The sequence below is a fragment of the Neopelma chrysocephalum genome, unplaced genomic scaffold (genome assembly GCF_003984885.1).
Source record: "Neopelma chrysocephalum unplaced genomic scaffold, ASM398488v2 Primary Assembly neopelma1_142, whole genome shotgun sequence".
Lineage (NCBI taxonomy): Eukaryota > Metazoa > Chordata > Aves > Passeriformes > Pipridae > Neopelma > Neopelma chrysocephalum.
This window is the reverse complement of record NW_020897804.1, coordinates 1,479,343-1,485,342: the sequence shown is the minus strand read 5'-3', so window position 1 is coordinate 1,485,342 and position 6,000 is coordinate 1,479,343.

The following is a 6,000-nucleotide window of genomic DNA, read 5'->3' as shown; positions in this document are numbered from 1 at the left end:
AAGACTGAAAGCAAAATACTGTTCTCAGCTTTAATATGTTATTAGTTGATTTACAATTAAGTTCACGCAGGGGCTCTACTTTGTTGTTAATAGTTGACCTTCAAGAATGGTTTCCTCCCCCTCCCCCATCAATACCCATTTTAATTTGTGAAACACTTTGGGTGGGTTTTTTTCCCCACAAATGCATCACAGCCAAACCAAGAGAGGCTATAAAGGCAAGAAAAACAATGTCTGTCAATGAAAGAAGTCACAATTATCAGATCTGTGTCCTTAGGCACATGAATTTTCATAACTTTTTAAAATACTGCACTAATGTAAAAAAAACCCCAAAATAACTTAATCTTGAATTCCAGCAAAGGGTCTAAATTCTACCTGTGGCTCTAGTCAAACAAATTGGTGCTGGCAGATAAAGTATATCTTACTCCATGCTACCCAAATCCACTTGATCTCTTAGAATTATAGCTTGAAAATTCATGTTAGATTTGCTGAGGAGTTTTTTTGAGGAATACCTTAACATCATCCAGAATTACTTTATTTACTGGTGTAAAAACACAGACTTGGTGACATTTTTACAGGAAGGTTCTTTGGGAATATTTTCTGACCACAAGAACCTGATCCCCAGCTAAGCACAAGTAAGAGCCTGCAGGGAGGTTAAGTCCCAGGTTTAGCTGCCTTCTCCACAACAGGCACAGCAAGGATCTGCATCCAAGTTCCTCAGAGTGACAGCTTTCCTTTTTTTTCATTAAAAACCAGAGCTTTGGTGTACAGAAATTTTTTACACCATGAGAAGCTTATCCCTGCCCAGTTCTAGACACTTTCTGAAGAGCTCACCACCTGTTTGAATACAACTGCTTCAACCAGCCCAGACTGTGATTTGCAAAACCTGCAGTTCCATCCATCCAGCCTTTTAGTTCCCAACAATAAAATAAAACTGCATTGTGTCTCACTCTATGGAGTTATTATTATTCTGAGAAATAATGGGATCCACTCATACTGGAAGCACTTCTGTCAACATTTCAGAAGATTTTTTAAAATATTATATATCTACATAAATATTTTCATCCCAATAATTGATGTAGCTATATTTACTACTGGGAGGAGAACATGACAAGTCAGAATGTTTCTTTATAAGTATTCTAAAGAATGGTCAGAATTCCATTAAAAATAGATCAAGAATTGGGTGAAGCCTCACCTCTGTGCTTTACACTACGTGCCATACTTGGTCTAGCACCAAGATTGTTCCTGGCAATTTAGTTTCTCCAGTGAGAATAAAGGGAAGTTTTATGATCAAATGTCAGAAAAATAGTAAATGGTTATTTTGTAAATTTACAGGTTTCTAGACTTAGTATCAAATGCTTCTAAGCATCGCCAGACTATTCTTTGTTAGTCAGTGCTACATATTTCTTATCTTTGGAGCACATTGTTACAGAAATTCTAGCTGCATATCGAGGCATTGAGTCTGCTTCCAGATAAGCCTGGCTGGCTCAACTTTTCTTCTTTTTTCATTCAAGATAAGTGCTCTAGTGCAGGGCACCAACAAAATGTAATTTTATTCTTTATATATCTATTAATTTGCCATGTCCTTGCGTACAACATTCTATGAGCAGCCTCTAGATGAGACTGGCTCTCTCTTTATTCCTTTTTCTGACTTTCTTTCCCCTGTGCATCACACATGGTAACCTCACCAACATACTCCTTTCACTTGCTGTTAATTCCCTGCTTTGATTTTCACTTCCAACACTCCAACTACAATGTGTAATTTTAATTCAGACAGCAATGCTACTAGAGCAGTGAGGGTTTAGTAGGTCTAGGATACAAACACATTTTAACGCATGTCAAATAATATGGAGTCAATGTTCGGGAATATCGTGAAACTAGTTAGCTGTGGACAAAATCCTGAAATTAATTCTCCCTTGGAAATCTCAAATCCTCAGGAAAAAAAAATAGTTTTCTCTCAAGCAATTTAAAAACACATTTTCAGATACTTCCACTTTAGAGCACTAAGGATTTTAAATACAGGCAGGCCCATGCTCTCCTGTCAGGAGGACTTTTTCCTCCCCTGAAGTCCATTTTTCCTCTCTCTGCTGTTAAGTTACTATTATCTTCCATTCCTTGTAATAATGGGCTTAAGATCAAGTGAAACTGGAAATGGAAAGAACAGTGAAAGATGACAGACTTGAAGGGGCTTTATTGGGACTATGGCTTGCTCCTGAGGTCAGAATCAGTAAGTATAATTAGATTCCTGGCATTTACAACAAATGTAAAGCAACTCAGAGCTCCCTTTTGTGTGCCTGTAATTAAACATGCACTTTTACTGCCCTCTGCAGTGCTCCAAAGTATCTTTGATTCCAGCACATGAAAGTGGAATGAAAGAGCAGGCACAAATCTTCATCTCTATATTGCACTCATATTTCTGAAAACAAAGTATTTCTCAGCAGAAATGGAACAGCCCCTTTCTAAAGAAACACAAAAGGGAACTTTGTTTTTGTTAATAATTAGAGCCATCTCTGTACCTCCCAGGAACTTTCTCAATAGAAACTTGGATAAGACAGAAAGGCCCCAACAGAGACGGCTGGGCCCCAACTTTAACCCACAAATATAAGCTCCAACTTTTCCGCTCAAAATGAAATTATTTCTTGAGCGTTTGAATCAGAACCTTTTGGATAAATTAGTTTTCTCTTGTGCTTAAGCACAATCCAAGAGGTAAGAGACGAGCTCAAAGAATGAATAGGACTGGTAATCCAAAAATACAGTGGGGGCCAGAAGTGGCAGATGTTACATCTTGGTTCCTTGTATGTTTTGTATTACCCAGATGCCACAAAATTAAATGCAACACAAGTAGAATAAGTTCTGCTCAGCAATACCACTTTCTCTCCTAAATAAAGTATATATACCACATCCTAACTACACTGTTTTCATTGAAAATAAAATGGATTTTTAACACTTTCAAAAGTAACTTCAATCTCTTAACTATCTGTATAATATTTTGGCAAAATTTTTCCTAATTGTCAGGAAGCACTCAATCTTAATTTTGAACAGCTAGTAAACAATCTTCCCACATTTTGAGAAACCATATAGAAGAAAGCAACACAGACGAGTAAGAATGTTCAGTAAGGTCAAAGTTCTTTCAAAGGGGCTCTTGTACCAGCCCACTTTTGAAAAACAAGTGCCTCATCTCCCAGTTTTCCTCATAGTCCATACTCAGGCACCTGCAGTTACTCTACATGTCCTTTGCCTCCACACCAGGGCTTTTATTTACATTAGAAACACAACAAAGCAGATAATCCTGAAAATTATTTTGTGCCTATTATTATGTGCCTGAACAAAAGGTTGTTTGAATGGTATTTTGGACTTAAAAACAGATTCATGGAACAAAGATGGTTTTAGCTTGTTTTTCTTAGAGGCTTAAGCGGTTGTACTGGCAAATCTTTCCCAAAATCTGTCCTGCCCCCTCTAATTTTTGAATTGTCTGTCCAGATACTGAACAGAAAGTTACATATGTTCCTTGAAGCTTTATGTGACAACAGCTAAGTCACGAAGGAAGACCCAATTAATGTCCAAGTGAAGGAAAAGTTGGGACAGCTCAGCTCTTCAGTGTTCTGCTTGCCACCCTATCCACACACACATACCAACAGCCCATCCAAAAACAGATGGAGCTTTAAATTATCCATAGCCATGGCTGCTGTCAGTTAGCCAGGCTTGGCATGAGGATGCTGAAAGAGGATAAGGCTTGGTGTGAAGGGAGTAAGAGAAACATAAACCAGAAGGCACAGGTCTATAAAAAGCAGGGTTGACAGGTTCTGCTGCCCACGGAACAACCTGTTCAGTTTTATTTTTAAAGGAATTTAACCTAATATGGCTAAACTTTGACAGCAGCACTTGCCCGTTCTCCATCTGAAGCAAACTCCGTTGCATGCATCTATGCACAACTGAGCATATGGATGTCGCTTTTCCATGAGATCTGTCACCAGACACTGCTGTAAGTGCATGGGGTTAGCCCACATTTAACCACTAGAGGGCTTTATTCTATCACAAAAAACAACAGTTTTCCAATTCAGTGTTCAGTACCTTTGGAAAAACATCCAAACTTGGATAACATGATTGTTCTCTTCAAATGCCAACCATAAAAACTAAGGTCTCTAAGTAGTTGAGGGTAAAGGGGAATAATTTGTAGGATTAAATACACTACTATGGATGGCCAGCTCCTTCAGGAAAAATTAACAAATCTGAGCCTGTTTCATAAACAGCTACTGGACATGGACCAGTCATATTTCCAGGCTGGAAAATGCTCACACATACCTAGTTCCTGGAGGAGTGTGTATGCTGAATAGCACGGACCTGAAGAGCTGAACAATTTCCCCACATTATACCAATAGCAGAATCTTTTAGTCAGAGAGACTCCTACATTTCCTCCTCCAATACAGATTCCAAAGAACACACATCACAAAATCCTAAGGACTGTCACAGGGAACTCAAATGACTCAAAAAGATTGGTGTTTTTTTGTTTTAATAGTATTTGTTCACGTATTACCTTCTCACAAAGAACCATAATAGCAATCTCAGATATCATTCCTAGATGATTTCTGGAATTAATATTTTTGCTGAAGCTATGGATAAGGTTTAGTAATAAAAAAATTGATTTTCAGAGACATGGAATCTTTCAGATTAGTAATTAATTTTTGTACAATAAGCTCTGAAATGTGTGTCTCCTCTAGCTATCTCAGTGGATAATTATTGGTTCAACACAGAATCATAGAATGGTTTGTGTTGGAAGGGAGCTTTAAAGATCATTTTGTTCTAACCCTCCCTGCCATGCACAGGGACACCTTCCACTAGACCAGGTTGCTCAAAGCCCCATCCAACATGTCCTTGAACGCTTCCAGGGATGGGGCAGCCACAGCTTCTCTGGGCAACCTGTGCCAGGGCCTCACCATCCTCACACTAAAAAATTAACTTCCAACACCTAGTCTAAACCCCTCCTCTTTCAGTTTAAAACCATTGCCCTTTGTCAAAGGTCCCTTTCCACCTCTCTTGTAGCCCCTTTAGGTACTGGAAGGTGCTGTAAGGTCTCTCTGGAGCCTTCTCTTCTCCAGGCTGAACACCCCCAGCTCTCCCAGCCTGTCTCCATAGGAGAGATGATCCGGCCTTCTGAGTATCTTCACACTTTAAATGGTCCATGTCCTCCTTGTGCTGGGGGTCCCAGAGCAGGATGCAGCACTCCAGGTGGGGTCTCACCAGAGCAGAGGGGCAGAATCCACTCCCTTGCCCTGCTGGCCATGCTGATTTTGGTGCAGCCCAGGACACAGTTGGCTGTTCATCCCCCAGCCTGGATTTGTGCTTGAGAGATTGCCCTGACCCACGTGCTTTCTTATTTCAAACCCAGGTCTAAGTAGCCTTAACCTTATGAAGGCTGTAAACAATCTCCTGAATATTCCACTGATCCAACCTGTTTAGGCAGCTATAATGGGGTTGAAAAACTTATTTTTTAAAAAACAATTCTACTGGCTGTTCTGATACTCAGGTATAGACTGACACACCACCAGTCCCTGCCTCCCCTTAAAAATCTTAAGTAGTTTTTTCTCTACTGTGTCATTTAAGTCTCCACTTAAAGGATGAGTTACAATTTACTCCAGGGTTATTTAAGGTTTCCCTATCAAGTCAAGCTACCAGATTTTAAGAGTGCCTAACAGATTAGACAGCTGTAAGCTGTATTACTAGCTAAGATACTCATTCGAGTTGAAGAGTTCAGGTGTCTCCACTGAGCCTGAGTGTTGCAACATCAACACCCAGAAACTTCATTTTAGAGATAAACCCACGTGAGGTGACTAAAACAGGTCCTGTTAGTAAACAAGACTGAAGTGTCCACCCATCTCTTCCAGCAGTTTTTCCTAGAGAACAGTATTTGGTAACCAGCTAATGGACATCTACTAAACTAAACTGCTTCTAAGGAGTCTGTAAAAGATCAACGACAGGCCCATTGTAACTCAGACTCAAATTCAC